The sequence below is a fragment of the Gavialis gangeticus genome, unplaced genomic scaffold, assembly GCF_001723915.1.
Source record: "Gavialis gangeticus isolate Ggan-Ray unplaced genomic scaffold, GavGan_comp1, whole genome shotgun sequence".
Classification (NCBI taxonomy): domain Eukaryota; kingdom Metazoa; phylum Chordata; order Crocodylia; family Gavialidae; genus Gavialis; species Gavialis gangeticus.
The window spans coordinates 69,468,542-69,490,532 of NW_017729032.1; the positions used below are offsets into that span (position 1 = coordinate 69,468,542).

Sequence of the window (21,991 nt, forward strand, 5' to 3'; positions counted from 1 at the left end):
ATGTGACATTAGGGCTGGAAAGGACCTCAGAAGATCGTCAAGTCCAGCACCCTACCCCAGGGGCAAGAAGTTAGCAGGGATCATAGGATCCCAGCAAGATAAACATCCAAATGTCCCTTGAAGGTGTTCAGTGTAGGTGCTTGAACCACTTATGTGGCAGTCTATTCCAAACCACGGGGGCTTGGACAGTAAAGAAGTTCTTCCTTATGTCCAGCCTCAAATGGTAATGGAGGAATTTGTGACCATTTGACCTTGTCATCCCTTGGGGTTCTTTGGCGAACAGATGTTCTCTCAGATCCTGGTAAGCCCTCCTGATAAACTTATAGGTGGCCACCAGATCACCCCTGAGCCTGCGCTTTTCCACCTGAAGAGTCCCATAGTTCTCAGCCTCTCATCATAAGGTCTGTTTTCCTGACCTCTGATCATGCATGTGGCTCTCCTCTGGACTCTCATGGAGAGTAGTGCCAAATGTCATGCTGTGGATTTCAGTGACGTTACTGTATCTGCAGAGTAAATAACTACTATTCATAGGTAGAATAAGAATTTAAATCATTCTGGCATAGAAGATGGTGTTGTATGTACTCAAATCTACATCTTCGAGAGGGGGAGGTAAAAAAGTTAAAATCAGTGAACTAAAGAGAGGGCAACCCAGAACAGTATTTTCTTTAGAAAATGGGTGTCATCTTTCCTAGGTTATCTGTTCTTTCAAGTAGGGCCAGAACATCTGGGTACCTCTCTAGGATGGGCATAATATATTGAGGCTAATTGCTTAGTCATTCATGCTTTTTATTATATAGTAGCAAGACTACAGTTGCAATTTTTAACTTGCCCTACACAATAATTAAGAGGGGAATGGGTCATTAGATATTTAACTTGTATGGCTAATGTCTTTTCCTACCTTGTAAGTACAGGACTCTAACCCTCCCCTTGGGTTATGTTTGGTTTAAGATTTTGGTGGTTTTTATTGCACATCTAATCCTTTCCTCTTGGGTAAGTTGTGAAGATTTGTACCTTTTAAAACCTCATTTTATAAATCGTAAATTCTAAATAATGCTTTCAATATCTAGCCCTCTGTGTATTAGGACGGCTTAAGCTGAAAATCCAAGCCACCTGGGGTCTGGTGGAAAGCTGGGAAGATTTGTTCCCTTAAAGGTTGAATGGCTTACTGTGTGGAGAGAGGGTATTATCTAACTGAGTTAGAATAGGATATGTCTGTATTGGGTGAATAAAATTGGCAGTTGTGGGCTTAATTGGGTACACATTGATGCTTGCAGACACTTTAACGTATAGCAAATTTTGTGAGTATTAGTTTATTTTCTTGTGCTGTTATGATAAATTTAAAACATCACTAATGCATTGGACTCCATTTCTTCCAAACCAAAAAAGAAGGATTTGAGATTGTGACATCATGACAGGCTCTAGTTACTTAAAGTTTTTATGGATGGTTCTATTTTTTATGGATTTTTATGGACAAGACATCTTTAAAAAAAAAAAAAAGTGTCTCCAAATAAATGGACAGTTGGCATCCCTGACCATTACCTAAACTATAAATTGCAGTCAGAAAATGAACCATGGTGCTTTATGTATCATAGATCACTCTTATGTATCACGTTTTCCAAATTTTCAGTAAAATATTGAGTTGCATATATCATTATGTATAAATGGTGATTTTACAGCATTAACAACCTCCTAAACTGCTGGAAAATGGTATCAGAAGCAGAAGTTTTCACAATTTAGTGCAGTAATTACATTTAGAACCTTTAAAATATGATTATTTTTAGTCAGTCCCCATACATTCAGAACGTAAAAACAATTTCTTTAATTTTAGTCAACTGTGTAATTAACTAATTGATAACTAATCAACCTATTACTAATTCATTTTATTTTAATTGGTGTCCACTTCTGCTAAAAGCCCTACCAACCCTTCTTCTGCTAAAAGCCCTACCAGCACTTTCCCAAATCTCCCACCCTCCAGGTTTCTTCTTTCCTAGGAGTTTTGCTTTCTGTTCTCACTGCAAACCTCCTGTATACCTAGGTAGCAGGGGCGGAGAAGCTTTTTGTAACACTCCAAGGACTATTCCTGAAACTGTGAACATCTCACAATTTGGGTTTCTCTAGGTAGTGGGTCACTTCCTGTGTTGGAGTCTTTCAGAGAACTTGTCACTCGAAGCCTTTCTACTGGTTCTGTCTCCATCCCAGTGGGTCATGGATCACATTGTGAACCCTTGTGGGAATTGAGTGTAGTGCTGTCCTTTGTTGTTTTCATTTTTGTCTTGTTAACAGAAAGTTATCATAGAGGTAAGTCATTAAAAGTAATTCTGAAGGATAACATATTTGTATTTTAATTTAACACTTTTGCCTTCTTATCAAAAAAGGGAGGGAGGTGGCAGGAAAACTCACGCCTGCTATGAGTTCATTAGGAAAAAAGGAGGCTGAATTCTACTCATCTAATACAAAGTTGGCACTGATTACTGTTTAGCAAGTCAAGCTTAGATTTCATAAATGTTTTTAAAAACAGAAAATCTACTTTTCTAGTTCCATGACTAATCAAATATGTTGAGGTTCAAAACAGTTTGCAGATCCATTCCATTTCTGTGGAGGTATTAAATTCATACATTGCTTTATAGAAAAGTATGTTCTGTGCTATTATTACACCTATGTGAACTCTGGAAATGTAGGTCTGTCCAACTTGGGTTCGCTGGCAAAGGGTGGGACATTTGTTTTGCATTTGAAAAGTCACAATGCTATGGGTACAGTGGAATTACAGTGGACTGATAGAAGACAAGTATTATGCTTGAAAGGAAATCCCTCAGAAAATATTTTTATATATGCATTATTGAGAACATCTAATATTCCCTGCTGAGGGAAACCATGATTCTTTGAATTGAATAGTGATTCTTTAAGAGAACTTGTATATTTTGCTGCCATTGCCTAATAGACAGCAGAGGGTACATTAACTCTGTGGCTCACTGACACTTCTAAACAATTAAACTATAAACCCTTACAAATTCATTTTAAAATATCATAGTTATAAAAACTAATACAAATAGTTTATGAAACTTTTTTCACAGTCAATGTGTGGCATGCTTGTTTAAGTGGAAATACGTACTTAATGGATGTATTTTCGTTTGGGGATTTTTTTTGGCTTGACAGCAGTTGGCATCTTAGATCAGCTTAAAACCAATTATGAGCAGCTGGCACAGCAGAAATCAAGATCAATATGTTTACAACACAAGGTCGATTTTTTTCTTGTAATGTTATTTTATTAAGGACATAGAGGGAGGAAGAAGCAATAAATGTACGTTTTTAAAACACTGTACAATTGTTATCTGTGCATCTAAAGCAGGAGTGGGCAAAATACTAGGGCTGTGCGAAGCTTTGGTCCCTGATTCAATTTGGTGGAAATGCGGCCCAATTTGGCAGCCAAATCTCTGAATCCAAATCAAATCAGGAGACCCTTTAATTTCTGTGAATCTAATTGGAACGCTCTGAATTGATTTGAAGAGATTTGGTAAGATTCGGTGATTTGGATATAGACATATAGCTTTAAATGTTTATTAAAACATTTTTTTTCTACACACCTCAAGGTACCAGGTGGCTTGTGAATTCTGAGATGGTGGGGCAGATGAAGTGTCCAACAGGAGCACGGGGGGTCCAAGGTAATCCCCTGCCCCACACACATCCCCATACACACCCTCCATCCTCCCACAGGGAGAGGGTGTGCAGGAAGCAGATTGTGGCTCAGCCCAGGCTCTGGCCCCGAGCTGTCACTGCCGTTCCTCCTGGCCCCATGATTCTGGTCTTGTCCAGCCATCCCATTCCCAAAAACTACTCCCCACCAGCCCAAAGCCCCATAGGGAATTTTGGTGAGTTATTGTATGGGGGGGGCAGGGGTGCTAATCTGGCCCAAATAATTGCCCACTCCTGGTCTAAAGAGATATAGGGGATGTTTTTTCCCTTTTACAAGATGCCCTGGTTGCACTCTTCAGTCTTCTCAGCAGAGAAGTGTGCAGTTGCTGCTAAACTTATTTCTCTTGCATGCTGGTTTTATTGGATTATTTCATACAGTGGAATGGTAAGAATTCAAAAATGAAAAAAAGCTGTTGAATCATCTAGTCCATATCCCAGCTATTGCTGGATTGTTCTCTGAGGATCTTTGTCCAGTTTGGCTTCAAATGTGATTGGACTTTGTCCAGTTGCCTTGGAAGATTATTCTGCAATAGAATACATTCCATTATTAGGAAACTTTTCCTGTCAGTGTAAATTTTTCCTGCTCAATGCAGACACATTACTCCCAGTTATATTTTCTTGAAAATCCCTACTAAAAAAAAATCCAAAGGAACCCTTTCTTCAGTGTGTGCATCTTCCTAATGCTTACAGATGATTATCCCATTTTCCTTCTGATTGTAGTTTAGTCAAGCTCATATGTATTTAATATTTTCTCATAAGTCAGGTCTTCTAGGTTAACTTTAACTTTTGGTATTATTATTATTATTATTGAGTCAGATTTTGGATTCTTCAGTTTTACACTCTGCAATGAAAGCTTTGCCTGAGTAAGGATTTAAGGATTTGTAGAATTATTTGGAGGGTTTTTTTAAAACCTTTCCTGTGACTTTATTGAGGTATATATCAATTCCCCATGCAGGAGGTATGATCTTGCAGGGTGTACAAAATGGATGACACTCCCTTGCTCTATGATATATGGTTCAGTGGGAAACTCTGTTTCCTGTTCTGCCATTATTTGATAGTGTGCTCTTGCTGAAGTTGCTTGAACTTTCAGCTTGTTTAATTTTCCCATCTGTAGAATCCACTTTTTGGAAAGCATATTGAGATCAACGTGTTGATACATGTTGAAGATTGACTACCTCAATGTACATTTTCACTGGCTGACTTCACTGGCTGACTTCACATGCATACTGGCTTCTGGCTTCTTTAGTATTCCATCCAGGAAGAGCACAGACCAACTGCAGACACTTCCTCAGCCTGATGAAGGGTATTTGTACCCGAAAGCTTGCAAAAAAGAATTTTTCCAACTATTTGAGTTGCTCTAATAAAGGATATCAGATTTACCCAAAGAACCTTATCTGCAAAGAATCAATAAGGGCTATTATTTTTAATGCTTTTTTTAATACAACGTTCTTCATTACATCATATGCATTGGCTGTTTCTGTGACTATCTTATTAGCACCTTTAAGTACTTGCATAACTGGGTAGTTCTGTGCCCTGGGTTGTGGTGGTAAATGGGGCAGAGACTGCTACTAAGCTACAGAAGCTGAGGAAGCAGTGGCAATGACTGTTTTTGCACTCCCTCTCCCTTCTCCTCCCAAGTCGACTCCTAGAGCTAGTGTCTTGGTCTGCCTGCCCTCCACCCCTGTCCCCCCTTAGTTATACTACTGTTGCTTGTTGACACTACACCTTTGTAATTATTAGTTTATACATCTCTAAACTTATACTTGATTTGTGGGGGTTTTTTAGTCATGATCAGATTTTTCTCATGTTGTTTTTCAGCTGTATGTTTTATATTGACTTCAGTGTAGTTGCACTTAATTTATACTGGTGTAACTGGGAGATGAATTGAGTCTTAAAGCTTTCCAAGGTCCTTTTATATTATTACTAGCTAATTGCCTGTCAAGAAGGATGGATTTCAGGGAGTGTTTACATGACTCTCCCTTACCCCCCTACTCACCCTTCAGGGCCAGCCATGTAAAGGCTCCCTCCACTGCTGCTGTGTCCTCCTCCAGTCTCTGGTGTGGGGACTCTCTCCCCCTGCCCACCTCTGCCTCACAGCGGGGCTCCCCTCCCTGCCGGTTGTTGTTGGGGCCAGATGGAAGGGGGGCATTGCCACCATGACTCCCCACCTTTCTTCCCTTTTCCTCCCCTCCCCACTTCCCTCTCTTCCTTCCTTTCTTCCCTGTCACCCAGCCCCAACAACAGCCTGCTTCATGACCACCCCCCCTTACCTCCCCCTGCCCTGCACTTGCTCGGGTCCAAGCAGCCTCCCTCCCCACTGCCTCCACTTCCCTGCTGGCTGTTGTCAGGACCCCCTTCCTGCTCCCCTCTCTCCTTCCTTCTCTTCTACCTGGCCCTGACAAGAGCCACCACTGTGACCCCTCCCCTTTGCCTCCCCCTGCCCTGCTCCCCTCCCTCCCTGCCCACTGCCTCCCCCTCCCTGCTGGCTGTTCTTGGGGGTGTTGGGGATGGGTGAGGGGGTGCTGCCACTGTGACACCCCCCCCCCTCGGGCAGGGAGGCATGGGGAAGCCCTGCTGCTTGGGTGGCTGGGGTGTATTCACCACCACCACAAACTTCCCCAGCAGTGGCTCAAACTTGGGCCTGTGCAGCCAATTGCTGCCTGCCCTCTTTGTAACACATGTATTGTTAGCCAAAATCATTATGGACAGACAGACATGGAGCCAGACAGACAGATTAAGCCCTTTATTGTGTTAGAATTCTCTCCTCACTAGCATGTATCATTACTCTTTAATGTAAGTGCATTTACAGCTGAAACTAATAGCCCTACTTATTCCAGAACATGAATAAAGAAATTAAGTTAAACTCATCCAAATATAACATCCAAATATGCTGAGGGATGGTTTGTTACCTATCTCATAACTCATTGTGTTCAGCCTCTACCCTCTGTAACTTCTAGACGGCCAAGAAGAAACTAATAGTCAGGAGGTCACAACCTAACCACAGTAACCAGTCTTTGCTCAGTTGAGGTCTATGTTGTAAACTTGCCTGGAGTCTGAGCTCTGCACTTAATCTATATTAGATGGAACAAAGCACAGCTGTTTTCATCATTCGCACAGACATGTGGGCCTCAGAGACTACAGGTTCTACCATAGTACACAATGCTTTATCTTGATACTAACAGACAAGATGCCAAGTTGTCTGCTGGGACATATGCCTCTAGGTATCAATCTCCTTATTAGAGATGAGAATGGCCCTATGGTAGATTTTAAGAAATTTGTTTAAGAATGCTCTGCTAGCCTGACATTTCTTTATTTATCACTGCACTGATCCTACTCTTCCAGAAGCCTCTTGACTTCCCTGGACAAGCTATTTTTTAAAAAGTTTCTGTAACATTTGGGTACCTCTCTTCCCTTTTCATTTGGTGGCAGAGGTGGTCACTTAACCAGACTTCTTGGATTCTCTCGCTTTATCCTCCTGCTGTTCCCCTTCACAGCCTCAGTTTTTTGTCTCCTGCTGTGGAAGGCAGACAAACTAGTTCTGATGCTTTTTCTCCTTTCTACTCTGTGAAGTCAATTTCTAATTTTGACAATATTCAGAGGAAATACTTTTCCATGAACTGATGCATCTAACTTGATAGCCACACTGATTCTAGCTTCAGACAGTCATTCAGTACTTTTTCTGCCCTTCTCTTTTTAAGGACTTGAGGATTGATGCAGAATTCATGCGTTCCTGAGATGAGAGCTGAGATGGCCATTCTGGATTGCTTGTTGGCATGTATAGTAGGCCAAGTTTAGTTGCTTATGGATCTATTAAGACAAAATAGAGGCGCATAAAAATCATCTTGGTAGTTTTGTGACTGGTGTGTGAGGTGGAATAGGATCATGGGTTTTTGGTGCCTAAGATTTGTCCAAATGTCACACAGGTAGAATGGGGTATAAGTTGTAGCCATATTGGTGTAAGGGCATAGGCAGACAAGGTTCTTTGGGGTAAATCCAAAATCTGTTATTAGACCAACTCAAATAGTTGGAAAAATTCTTCTTTGCAAGTTTTCAGGTATAATGTCCTTCGTCAGGTTGAGGAAGCGTCTGCAGATGGTCTATGCTCTTCCTGGACGGAGTAGTAAAGCAGCCAGAGGCCAGTACATATGCAAGAAAGCCAGTCAGTTAAAATGTAAATTGAGGTGGTCAGTAGGTGCGAGACAGGTGAGGAGGGGAAGGGGAATGTATGCATCTGTAGTAAATGGTTGAGAGGGAGGTGAGGGGGAATGAGAATAGCTGGTAAAAAGTGGAGGGTTTACCTGGGGAGTCAGATGTTAGGCAGGTTATTAATGTGTCATAAATCCAATGTCTATATTTAGCCTATGATTTTTGTATCCAGTAGATTGATGAAGTGAAGTTCATAGGCTTGTCTGTGAAAGGTGTTTTGTAAATTCCCTTTGAGGAGTAAAACTGAGAGATTGGCGAGAGAGTGGTTTTCTTGTGAGAAATGTTCCCCCATAGCTAATTGGGTATTCTTGTCTTTAATAGATTTCCCATGTGTGGTAATTCTGGTGCGCAGTTGTTGTTTGGTTTTTTCCTACATATTTTCCATCAGGGCATTTGATACACTGGATGAAATATATAACATTTCTGGAGGGGCAGTTGTGAATTCCAGGAATGTTGATGGTTCTGTTGTTGGGTGCAGTAATTGTGGGGTGGTGGAGATGTCTTGGCAGGTTTTACATTTCTTGTCATTGTATGGTCTTGATCCATTTGGTGTGTTTGGGTCCATAAGAAGTTTGCTTCTGGTGATGAGCAGGGATCCTGCTTTTCTCTGATGTAAAAAAAAATCCCCTGTTTTCGGTTTTAAAAAAAGTAATCCCAAATCCACATTTGTTTCATGTAATCACAGAAAAAATTGGATTTGGCATTAATTTTTTAACTGAAAATTGGGGATTGTTTTAAATCAGAGAAAACCAGGATCCCTTGTGATGAGGTTGGTGAGGTTTGGTGCTTGTTTAAAGGCTAGGATGGGTGATTCTGAGATCTTCCCAGTTTCTGTGGTAGCCAAAGCATTCACTTGGTCCTACCAAGGGCCGCTGGGAATCAGTTAATGAATGTGGACCCAGAAATGCCCAGCCAGTGATTGTGTCTTCCGTGCACATACGCTTAAGGATGTGAACCCAGACTTTATACGCCAATGTGTCTTGATAGAGAAAATGACTTAACAAGTTAAAAAGTCTTATTTCATTATCTTGTAGCACACTTCATTGCACACTGTGTGTGAAGTTAACTTTATCAATGATACACATGCTAATATATTTTAGCAAAGCTATTTTGATATACTGAAGCCGAAGTCCTCTATACAATACTTTTCTTAAACGTATTAGACATTGCATCTTAGGGGAGCTGTAAGAAGATTGACTCCCAGGTATAATCTTTTCCTTTCTCTTCCACGGAAAAGTTAGAATGTTTAATTTGACTTATGGTAATTAGTATAATTTCACATGGGTTCTGGAGATAAGAGAGGAGGTGGGATGTATTTCGCTTCCTTAATTTGCCTTTATTAAGTACACCAAGCACAAACTTTTGGGCCTTGATGTGGAGTCAAAGGTGGAAAATGCTGGTGAACTAAATTTAAAATGAAAAGTTATTTTAAAATACTGGTAATGATGATGATGGAAGTAAAAGTGGAAGTCTCGATAAAGGAAGTATGATAAAGGAATACTTCACATTTGTTTATTCCCTTATTTTAGTTTATGTGCATGGGGCTTTTGGAAATGAACTAGAGCCACAAATGTGCCTATCTGAAAGTAAAATTATGATGAACAAATTAGAACAGGGTGGCACCTTAAAGATTGATCACGGGCAGATGTTACTTTTATAGTGCTAGTTGTGTCACAGAACTTTGAAACAAAGAAGTGCTGTAATACTCTCCAGGTAGGGTGTGTGGTAGGGATTGCAGTTCTGTTCCTTGCCTGTCTGTCCATGGGGGTGGCAGGCTGTCAGTGCATGGGCTGCTGCCACTGGACGCTCTTGGTGGGGCTGGTGCTTGCTCCTTTGATCCCTTCTCTCCCCTTCAGGGAATTAGAAGACTAAGAATAATCAAGGACTGCCCTCCCTACTCTCCCTCCCTCTGCCCTTGGAGGAGAGGGACAGAGAACTGCACCATTCTGGGGGACCAAGAGATTCCCTGTAGCACTACGGAACATTGTACAGATGTTATATTTAGCATTACATTTCCTGTTTCCTACTTTTTTTGTGGAACGTCTTCCATTTTGTAGCACTATAGGGGATGGGCACTTCTGTCCAATCAGCTATTTTAATCCTACAAATGTAACGTCTGTCTGTTTCCTAACTGGTTCAGAGTGGCATGACTTTTTATAGGGAGCAACCTACTTTTTCATGTGCCACCATGCCCTACCTTCTTCCTGTTTTCAAACTAATAGGGTTAACTACCTTATTAAACAGGTACATCTTAAAATACATCGTATTTATTGAAGGAGTTATTGTTTGATTGTTAACTGAGAAAATATTAATGGTGAAAATAATCAAAATGCTAAAATTCTAAAATAATTCTAAATCTGGAATGCTAAAATAATCATTTGAGAATAATGTTGCAAAGAAACAAGCCATGCTAGTTAGTATTTTTTTACTTGATGCTGAAATTGTTGCCCTCTGATTCAGAAATGCAAAAATTCAGTACTGTAGACCATCCAACTTAGTCATGTTTTCTAATGGATGAGTAAAATGTATCTGTTTGATAGCTGCAGTAATTACTTCAGTAATAATATGAAATGGGTAAGGGATGATCTAAGACTTAGGGTGAGATCATTTATTAGACAAAATCTGTATCTTGTTTTTATTTTCAGGTTGTGAGACAGTTGGTGACAGTGGAATTCTCTTCTCATATAGATTAATAGATAATTACTCATTGTATTATTTTTAGCTTTTGTTTTTACCATGCTAGGATTGGAAACCTTTTTCTCTAATATGAAAACTTACATTCTGCATAAATGTGGCTCCCTCCAAGTGAGTGGATTTTTGGAGGTCTAGTGCATGGTGTCTAAAAGAATTGGAATAGATACTTTTTGGCTTGCTTGTCATTGAGAGATCCTCAGCAGACACCAACAGCGTTTTTCTGTGCCATACCCAGGTCTAAAAACAGAAAGACGAGGACGCAGGAAATCTGTATCTCTTTCAGTTTTTGCTTGATTTACTTTGCTGCATTATTCTTTTTATGCTTTCCCCAAAATAAAATACTATTTCTTCCAACAGGAGAAGTCTGGTTGTAAGGTTGTAAATGACAATCTTTTATCCTAGTAATTTAATTTAAAGCTTAGCTATTGGCCAAACACATTCCATAGGGTTCTACTATGTGATGCACAACTAACCCTTTCTTCATTATAGAGGGCTAGGTACAGACATTCAAAAAGCCTGAGGTGGAATTGACCCAAGTTGCGTGGTTTCCTGTAAGTGGTGTAGTTTAGATCAGTAGCAAACAACACAAATTCATTCTTGTCTGCGGGAGAGGGAGCAAATCTTAGACTGGGTTTTGCCATTTTTAACCAGTGCACCAAACTTCTGTTCTATTAACAGGTATAGACTGGTTTTGTGTGCTGAACTTCTGTTCTGTTATGGGTATAGACCAGTTTCTGATAACTTATAACGGTAAAAGTTATAGGCTGAGAAGTGTTCTAAAGAGGCTAGAGGTTTCAACATTCAGTAGTAATGCTGCTACAACTGATGAATGGATGGTGGTATATCTATTTTTATTTCTCTAATATATAACTAATAGTGGTTACAAATTAAGATGAAGAATCTTATATAAATGTTCAGTTGCATAGATAGCATAGGCGGTCGCCAAAGGAAATTAATTTTCATGGAAAATTTCAAATAATTTTAAGCTTTTCCACCCACCCAAATTTCCATAGTTTTTCTTTCTTTGTCAAACTGGAAAAAAGTTTTGTTTTTTTAAAAAAAAAAACACTTAAGAAAAAACGTCAGTTTTGAAAAACAATCACAGAATCATAGAAGTAGGGTCGGAAGGGACCTTGTAGATCTTCAAGTCTGACCCCCCCCGCCTGGGCGGGAGAAAAACTGGACTCAAATGAGTCCAGCCAGGTAGGCATCAAGCCTCTTCTCAATGACAAGTTTATGATGGTTTCAATATTTGATTTCTAGTTTTTTATTCCTAAAAATCTGGAAACTATCAACCAAAATTACAGGGTTTAAAAAAAAATAATTTTATTTCAGAAGCTATATGTTGTTGAAATAAATGGTTTGATAAAGAAGGTAGATCAGCTCCAATAGGATGGTGTTAACAATACAGCAGCTGAAAAGACCTTGGGCTCCTTACACATCTTTTGATGCAACCTTCAGTTGTGGTCAGTGCTGGAGAATGAGACTAGGATTCTTACTTTTAAATCTGGGAGTTGCTGGGAAATCTCACTTCAGGCTGAAATTATGAAAAAAAAAGAGTGCTTTTCAGCAGGCTTGGAAATAATGATAAATGCCAAGACATCAAAACAACTGAAGAAAATATTCAAGTTATACCAGTATGCAGCAGCATGCCTTCAATTTGTCTGTAGCCAAATGCTTTTTCTATTTAATAATCCTGTCTTCCAGGGTCTAGAGTGGTGGTTCATTGTATGTAATGTGTTGCTGTCGTGCCATTGGGCATTAAAAAAAGAGATTGAAATTATCTTGAGGAAACCAAATCGTTTTATTTCAAAGACAAATTAGATTGATGTATCTTACCATCCTCTATAGATTTCTTCATAAGCGCATTACTAGTTGAAGAGGTACCAGACATTTTATATATTATAGCAATTTGCATACGTTCATTAAGCTGTACTTTGTAAGGCATACTGACAGGGGCATTTGATGAATTTTTTTTGTGCACTGTATTGTGTCTTTACACAGAGCAGTCTGTTAAATTATGCCTTTGTCCTTTAGTCTGTCAGTTTGTCAGTACTGGAAAATGAAGATGTAAGTAACTTTGGTAGGGTTTTTTTTTTTGGTATTTAAATGTAGGATAACTTTGGAAGGCATACTTTTTTTCTAAGATGCAACCCATGATGATAAAGAAAGAAGAATAGTACACACAAATACGATTTCTGATTGGTTTCACATCTATATGTGCTTTTCAGAATGTCCACTTCTAAAATGAATGCTACTTGGATGCAGGGTTTTAGAAATGAAATGGCAGTGACAAGAGTGCAGGTCTGTTCCGGTTAAACAATGGTGTGAGCAGGTAGTTTCCTGTGTCACTTTTGCAGGCAAGTATTTAAAAGCAGCACCACAGTGCAGTGTGATAGCTGATTTGCCGGGCAGATACAGTGGCACTTTCTTAAGCCATACCTGTGAACCACATTTCCCCTGCTAGATCCTTTCCCTCTACTAGACCCTTCACACAGCATATTGTGTGTGATATCCCAGACCTTTCCTGTGCATTTTGGGTAGTAAGTTACTGCACTGCTGAAATAGTTGAATGATGACTACAACTACATTATTTTAATGAAGCTTTAGGTTAACACCCCTTTTAGACGAATCAGAGTAGTTCATGTATCAGACATTTTTGTTTCAGACTGCCTGCCAGCTCAGTCAGTGGCATCTGACATTGTGATGGCATTTGATACTTCATTCCTATTTTGAATGGTGTTGTTAGAAGAAAAAGGTTGTTCCCCTTGTTCCTCCACTTACTATTTGGGTCCCAGAAATATCAGCAGAAGGAGGTTTTTTGTCAGACCTATGCCAGTTCCCACAAATTTTGAAAGATTTTGCTGCTAACAAATCCTTGTCCACACTGGGGGTTTTGCCAGCAGACCCGTGTTGGATATAGGGTGGGATCTTTTCACATCCTTATCGGTCAGATCTGCTGGCAGAACTTTGTGATGTAGACAAGCCTATGGAATCCAAATGACAACTTGTAGGAAAAGCACTGCCTCACCAGGCCAACCAAGTTCAACCTGTATGTGATGATGTTAATGTGGGATAAACACTGCAACAGGTAACTGGGACTGGAGGCAGAAGATATTGGCAGAAAAAAGGGTAAGAGATGAGACAGAAACACAAGAGGGGAAAGGGTAGATTAGAGAGTTTACATCATCTGAAGAAAAGAACATCACAAGGCTAAGTGATGGACCAGGACGAAAGTAAAGAAAAAGAAATGGAGATAGTGGTAGGGTTTACACAACAATTCTTTGTATTGTTCCTGATGGTATAACTTACTAAGTAGCTCCATTGCTTTTACAGATGTTTGGCTGATTTTCATTTTAGCTTTAATGGGATTCTCTGTGTGATTCCCGTGTGTCTCTTCTTGGAGGCACTGACACTTTTGGGGATCAAACGGTATGCAGAGAGAGAGCCCTGTTGTTCATACACCTTTAGTATGGATTCCAAACTTTTCAAGTCATGCATTTGACAGAAACAATAGGGGCCATAAATGAGCATATGGAGTAAACAGTCTTGGAAACTGTCATATTGATAAAGATTTCCTGGAATATATGGAACATAGAGTCATGTGGGATTTTTGGGGTTTTTTGTTTTTAAATATAAAATAGTAACTTCAAGTCAATGTGCTGTATCTTTGATAAAAAGAATTGGTAAAATCCTCACAAATTCTTGATTTGAAATTTTTCTTCTGGTTCTGATTCTCAAAAACACCCTGAACTTTATGCCTGTTTGTTTCTGCAGGAATGATAACAAGGGAAATAAATTTAAAATATCAGCTCTGTTAATTATCTTCGGGCTTTAGAATAAGCAGCACATTAGGAGGAATGGAAGCACTATATTTCTCTAACTGCACATTCACACTAAGAAATACCTGTTTTTCATCAAAAGGGCAGTTACATGACCAAGAGTATGAATGGCTGGTGGGCATAGGTTTCCTGACTACTGGATCATCTAATCTTGTTGGGGTGCCTTCACTCCATCTACATGAGAGTTCATACTAGTGGCAGCAAGGGTGTAGTTTGCAGGTGAAATCTGGGCAAGAAACTAGCATAGACTCAATTGTAAGGCTATTATTGTCTAACATCATTTTCTGCATAATTCATAGATGGTGATGGGATAGGTGTCTAAGAAATATTCAAAGAAAATTGGTAGACAGAAACTGATGGGGATATCAGCGAAGTGGTGGTACAGAAACAAGGCTGAGGCATAGCCAGACACTTAAACTGTTACCAGTTTTTTCTGTTTTTTCTTTCTTTCCCTGGTCTGTTGATTTTTTTGTTTGTTTATTTCATTTTCTTTTTGTGCTACATCTTTCTGAGTTAACTGTCTCCCCCCACCCCTGTGCTTTCTTTACCACATTAGATTTATCAAAAAGATTATTCCATCTATGTATCACTGTGTCAGAATCACTAGGAGAATTTATAGAGGCTCTAGGGAATACTTGTAGCTAGGTGCTATGCATGTGCCTGCAAAATTGTATGCAGCCAACATTTAGAATCTGTCATAGAATTGCCCTTTTTAGCATTTCATGAGACTAAAATGACAAAATATAATGATGATCCTCATTTGTACATGGTTCTTTTATTTGTGCCCTTATTCTACTGCAAATACAAGGTTGTTTAAGGCTCAAATATGTGTATATATAGCAGTGTGTGTGGTTTAATAACAGATTTTCCCCCCGGTATGTCACTAACAGTTTTGCATATTGAATGTAAGGTTTTTGCTTTGTTTTGTTGTTGTTCTGTCATTATGGATGGTTGTTACAAAATTAGTAGTCTGAAACATGTTTCCAGAAGCTATCTTGTGCTACTTTTGAGTTTTGTGTCCAAATTTACTTTAAAGATGCATATAGTTTTTCTGATATTCAGCAAATTATCAAATAGTGCATCATTCTTATCATGCATAAAATATATTGCACTTGGCATGATGGTAAATGACTGGTATATTTGAAACTTATTTCCAAATGGTAACTTTGTACATTGAGTTTACTTTTTCTTTTATGTGCTTAAACCACTTACTTTTAGCAAGATATTTTTAATATATTCGATTTACCTTTTCAGCTCTTGGACATTGAACTTGAAGCTTGATTGTATGCTCCAACAAACTTGGAGAAGATCTACAATACAAAGGTACCATATAGGATAAATTTATATGTTGTGTTAAATGATTTGGAGAGTAATATATGCTTTAATGTCAGTTTAATGTTGCATTTCTTAAATCTCCTGATAAATCTGTTGTCATGAACAAGGTAAAAAGTTAGTTCTTGCTGGGATGAATGTTCATTAATGTATGTGTCATTTGTATGGCAAAACTTAGAAATGCATAATAAAAATTTGTTGTTTAGAGAGAGATGCATACTAAATGTGCAAGTTTTTTTTCAAATCAAGTGCAAATGTGTTTGTGCATGTCGTGTTATGGAATTTGGGAAGCCAAAAAAAGATGGAGAATCAGTAAGGCTAAGATACGGCTCTCCATTTGAGTCCTGCTTTTCCAAACACTTTGTCATATACGTAACTTTGCTGCTGTGCTTATTGTCACTGACTTCAGTTGTGACTACTCATAGTAGTAAAGTTAAGTATGTAAAAAAATATTTTGCAGGGTCAGGCCCCCAGTAGACAAAATCTAGCTGTCTTTTAAAGTTTATGTTAAAATTGGATGCTGTTGAGGCTGGGATGTCACCTGAGACATTATGTGGGTGTACATGTGTTAAAGAATAAAGTCACATGTATAGGTAAATAGTTATCAGCTCATTGGGAGTCACTCAAATTAGGTCTTAACAGCTGTGGCACTTGAAAATGCTGCTGAACTACTGCTGATGGAGAGAAAGAAATTAAGAGATTCTCAAAAGAAGTTATTGATCTAGGCAATCTTTCCATTTTAGATCTAAAGAGAAGCAGGTTTTTTGAATGGATGGATTTGACAAACAAACTTTTATTTGATCTGTACAGGGAGCTTAAAGGAGATTTTGAATGGCAAAGAATGAATTGTTCTTATGAAATAAAAATGAGGACTAGCTCTTGATGTAGTGGTACCCCTGATGAAGGACAGAATTTGACATTAACCTGGCTGTTCCCTAATGAAAATACAATATATTTATATAGCTGTATTTTTATCTGGAGATCCCAGAGTATTTGAAAAAATTGGAGAAGGGCTGTTATTTCCTTATGGGTGAAGATGCTGAGAGAGAGAGAGGACATGTGCATCGTTAGTGCAAAAGAGCCAGACCCTGTGATAGACCCTCTTCTGCACCACCACAGTTCTAGCAGAGCAGGGCCTCGTAGAGCAAACAGTAGCAACTCATGCAAATGACTTGGGAGGGCAAGTTTTTCTGATCTTGTCTCCCTCACATTTCAGGGATTTCCTTCTTTATTTCTCTCCTTTAGCTTTATTCTGCTCTTCCTTTAGTGCTTTTGTTCTCTAATTTGTTCTTCCTTCTTTCTTTCTTTTTTTGCCTTTCATTTTTGCCTTTTTTACATCTTTGGGTTTTTCCCTTCCCTTTTCAATTTGTTTAGAGTCTCTGTGGGATTGGCAGCAGTAGCATTGTCTTATATGTGGAAGGAGTATAGTCTTTAAAAGGAAGCTTAGTAGAATTAGATTCCCCTTTTTATCACCAATTCAGAGCCTGTGTTAAAAGGAAATGTGTTAGCCATCCTGTAAGTTTTACTTTTGTGGCTACCTCCCATGTTTGTTCCCTGTATTTTTAAGACCTATGAGCATCTGCCTTGTAATTAATACCTACACCCAGTTGAAGAATAAGCCTAAACCTTGTTCTTAAACTGGACTCAAACTTTTATTTAATGATAGTCTCAATCTGTTTGTGACCTAAACTTGTTCTCTTTGGAGGAACGTAAGAGCATTTTTACATGTGTTCCCTATGCAGTGCCAGGTGCTTTTAATTAGCGAGCCAGGCTAACGAAAAGTGTCTGCACGTCACATGTATCAGTGGCGCAGCACACCTGCGCACTTAGAAAATGGTGGCGGTATGGTTTTAACTAAAGCACATTGAACATGTTTCAATTCAAAGCTCACTGCCGCCATTTTCTCAGCATGAAGGTGCGCTGCACCGCTGATGCGCATGACACATGAGGCTGCCAGGGCGCATCAGTTTATATGCTCCAGCAGACTCGATTAACCCAGTCTGCTCTGATGTGCTGGATTTCCAGTGCACCAGAGCAGGCTCCCTGCATGTGTTTCAGTGCCTTAAATGCCCTTCAATTGCATCAATATTGAACCATATGTCTGTGCATATCCAAGTAGAGATTGGGTTAATAGGACTGCTGCTTTCTGGCTGGTGTTCTTTTCTGCATCATGTCTGGTGCTCAGATGTTAGCAGAATTCCTGGGAGCTCCAAGCTGAAAGGTCCTGCTGTTTCCGAAACAGGCTGCCATTGCCTACAGTCCTGGTCGGGAGTGAAATGGTTCTTCTGCTCCTTTCTCCACTCACAATTCCTCTTTCCATGGGGATATAAGTTACTCTGTTTTCCTGAAGCACTGTCCAACTTAATTCAGTTCCTGAGACTTAATCTCTTTACAAAGATATAGTTCCCTGGGCAGAAAGGCAGAAGTAGAGTATGATTTTTTTTTATGGCACAGTTCACTTTCTACTGGTCCTAGGAACTAGTGACCACATGCATCAAACCATGCAGGCACCACCCAATGGTTCTCCATAGACAGATGGCTCATAAACCTGCAAGCGTTTAAACTGTAGTATATGGAGTGCCAAACACTGATGACGTAACCAAATTCTTTGGTTCCTGTCACTTTGCCCAGGATTCCAGGAAGGAATGATTTACATATGTGCACAATTTTGGATAGTCTTTCAGGCAGGTCATTGAGCGTAATGTATTTGTAAATGTAACCTCAAATGGATACATGGTTCTGAGTATGTTTTTATGAATAGTGGTTATGTAAAAGTGCATTCCCATTTGACTGGTTATTTGCCTGAAATGTTTTGCAAATGTTTGGAAGCACTGTAATATGAGTTGGTAAGAAAGATGAAAGAAAAGCACAAATGGAATAGGTCAGGTTGACCTTAGTTTAGGTCACTGTGATCTTGGGTGGAGTCTGAGGGGGAAAGACTCTAGTAAGGATTCATATTATGGTAGTGGAGATTGGGTGGCCCCTTAAGGTGGTGGAAAGTCATGGGGAGCCAGTGCAGGTCTAAATTGGCAGTTTTGCCCCTTTGAAAAGGGACTCAGGTTAACCTTGTAGGCATCTCCACCAAGGGGCTGCAGTGCCTTAAAAAAAATGAAGTAGGTTTTTTGCCATAGGTGGTTGATCCAAACTGATAAGGGTAATCACTTAGCATGGCCATCATAGAGGACAGTCTGGTTGTCCCCTGTCCTCTATTGGTACAAAACTGGATGCCTTTATTTCCTCTATTTTTTTCTTGAAGAGAAAAATAGAGGACATAAAGGTGTCAGGTTTTGTATCAATAGAGGACAGTCTAGCAGAAAACTGGAATGTCCTGTATGATGGACGCCCTATAATTACCTATGCTTCTGCAGTAGAGAGAGCGTGAGGTACCTTCAGAGGGTGATTCTGGGAGCTCAGATACTGAGCTGGGAGGTGCCTAAAGTTAGTCAATAAGAAGTGGTAGGCACAAAGCTGTGTCTGAATCCTTGCCTTTCTTAAGGGGTTAGGCTGCTTTCTAAAACATTAGGTGCTTTTTTCATCTTAGATTCAGGGTGCTCAGAGTAGAGGCATCTAATTGACCAGTAGTGATAATGGTGCCCACCTTTTGCGTAATAGACTAGCAATGTGAGCATTTGCCTGTGAAGGGGGCTCTCTTTTAGGTCCTCTTCCTATTGAGGGGATTCAAGTTTTTTTCTCCCTTCTCTCAGGAGAGTGCACTCCTGCTACCAGGACTATTTCTGGATGTTTATGTTAGGCAGTCACTAGTTAAAAAGCAAAAATAATCCTGGCAAGAAGGACTAGAACCCAAGTTTCCTCCTTTCCATTGACGTGTTCATATTACTGGGCACATGGTGTCATTTTATCCTTCTAGATGTCTGGAAAGTGCTCTAACCAGTAAGGTATTGTGCAAAAGGTGGATGTTACCCTTCTTACCTTCCAGGGTTCCTAAGTGAGATTGATCGATAGCGAAGCACTTTGTACTGAACTGGGTGATGTCAGGGTAAGTTAGATGTGCTCTGTGGGCATCTGATGGGTCAGGGTAGATTTTAGGCTTTCTCCAACTGGGCTTAGCCAAGATTTTAGATGCCTTCCTACTTGAACTGGATTGCTTCTGATCATATTTAGAAGACTTGAGACCTGTGGGTGCCTGTAGACATGCAGGGAGGCTGCTCTAACGTGCTGTAATTACAGTACATCAGAATAGCATGCTAATTAGAGTGCTCCAGCAGTTTCCACATCTCATGTGGCAGCAGCCCTGTGCTTCAAAATAGTGGTGGGGGAATTTTAACTAAAGCTTCCTCTCCACTCCTTTCATTGTTCCCCCCCCCATGCATGTGTAAAAATGCTCTGTGAGTCTAGGGATTTTTACAAGCTAAAATGGAGGTGGCAAATTATTTTAGGTGTTAATGAGGGCTTTGCAGCCACTGAAACGGGGTTGATCTGAATTTTTCTTTTTGACTTAGACAACATCATTCCATGTAAGCCCTGCATAGGTGCTTATGGGAATGATTTGGAGTTGGCTCAGCCATTTTAGCTACAAAATGCACAGATTTAGCAGTTTCCCTGAGAGACTCGCATTGGCAGAGTGGCAGACCTTGGTGTTAATTGAATATTGGGTAACATTATCTTCCTTCCATTCAGCAGGATGAGCTCCATACATCTTTATATCTTTCATCTTCAAGGACAAATTGGTGGAACTTGGATTGTTGTTTTTAAAAGCTAATCAGGAAAATAAATCCTGATTTCCAGGACTTCTTGTTTATCTAAAAAAAAAAAAATAGAGAGAAATCTTGTTTGTTCATAAATGTTATTGAAGAAAGGAGTGTGCTTGGCTTTTTGTACAGTTGGAATGTTAGATTGCAAAAATTATATATATAACCAAGCTATTTTGAAGGAGATGGAGTAAAATCCATCTTCCATCTGTGGAAGTTTGTGTAAAACAAAGAAAAGCTTAGTTGGCTTTTATTAACCTTGGAGAAATAACTGGCATGTCTTTTAAATGTTCTTAAATGCTAATTGCAAAAACCATTGTTACACTGTGACAAATTGACAAAAAGCTTAGAACTCACCTTCTGTTGGCACCAGGGATGGCCAAAACCTAATTTCAGCTTTTAAAGAGATGATAGTAATGTCCTCAGCTGACTGGGACTACTTGCCATTTCATAGTTACAACATATTTTAATTTTCTCTGTTTGTCCTGTTTATTGAGTAAAGTCCAACTAGTATGCACTGAAATCCCAAGACTTGATTCTGAGCCTCCCTGTGACCATTTTGCTCTTTCCAGCAGTACAATTTGGCGAGAAAGATAGCAGGTCTTCTACAGGCAGTGTACAGTGTGTGTGAGAGGGTGGCTCTTACCATGAACAATTGGTGCCTCCCGAGACGGGGGGGGCACCATTTGTAGTTGGCATCGGTAGCAGAGGTGGGGGTTGGCGAGCAGGGACCACCCGCAGATGGTGTCAGCGGTTGGGGGGATGGGGGGTGGCAAGTGGCAAGCAGAGATTGCCTGCAGATGGCAGTGAGCAGTGACCGCCTGCAGACGCCAGCAGCGGCATTGGTGGTAACAGGGGTGGTGGTGAGTGGGGACTGCCAGCAGGTGGTGGGGACTGCCTGCAGGTGGTGGTGCCAGGTTAGGGGGGGCAGGTGGTGAGTGGCGACCATCCATAGAACCCGGTGGTGCCCAAAATCAGGGGGGGTACATGACCCCCCGTGTCCCTCCTATGTGTCACTTATGGCTATCACTCTCCCCACACTACTGTCAGGTCTCTGAAGAAAGGGGGTTCCATTGATGACGTAAAGGAATGGACAGGTATGGCCAAAACATAAAACTCTAGCTGGCCCATCAGCTCCTTTGGACCACAGCCAACAGACTTTTTTGGACCAGCCTCAAGGATGGTTTAAAATCACAACAGAGTTTGTAAAAGCCCTTAGTCGGCTAAGGTTAGAGGAGCTGATAACAGCTGCGTTGTTCTTGTCCCTACTTAGCTGCACCCTGCACTTATGTGAGGCCTCATTCAAAGGACTTTTGTGGATTTCATTGAGCTTTGGGTCCAGCTTTGTGCCGTGGGGAGTTCAGGAAACATCATCTATTTGCTAATAGCTACAGGCAGTAATAATTTTGAAAGTTTATTGTTTAGACACAGCATCAGCTTCAGCTTCTGCAATACTCCCATTATTTGTAGTTTACCCTTTGCTTTCTAAGATAAGTTATGTGCTTTCTGCAAGTGTGT

At 40.0% G+C, this 21,991-nt stretch overlaps 1 protein-coding gene across 4 annotated transcripts in view; it reads left to right on the forward strand.

Annotated features, from left to right (window-relative positions):
* The window catches only part of ENOX1 (ecto-NOX disulfide-thiol exchanger 1), a 653,611-nt gene that overhangs the window by 99,819 nt on the left and 531,801 nt on the right, over nt 1–21,991 (forward strand). For all 4 annotated transcript variants that reach the window (XM_019524278.1, XM_019524281.1, XM_019524282.1 and 1 more), the window contains exon 2: nt 15,687–15,755. The gene's annotated coding sequence lies outside the window, so the exon portion shown is untranslated. The remainder of the gene's footprint in view (nt 1–15,686; nt 15,756–21,991) is intronic.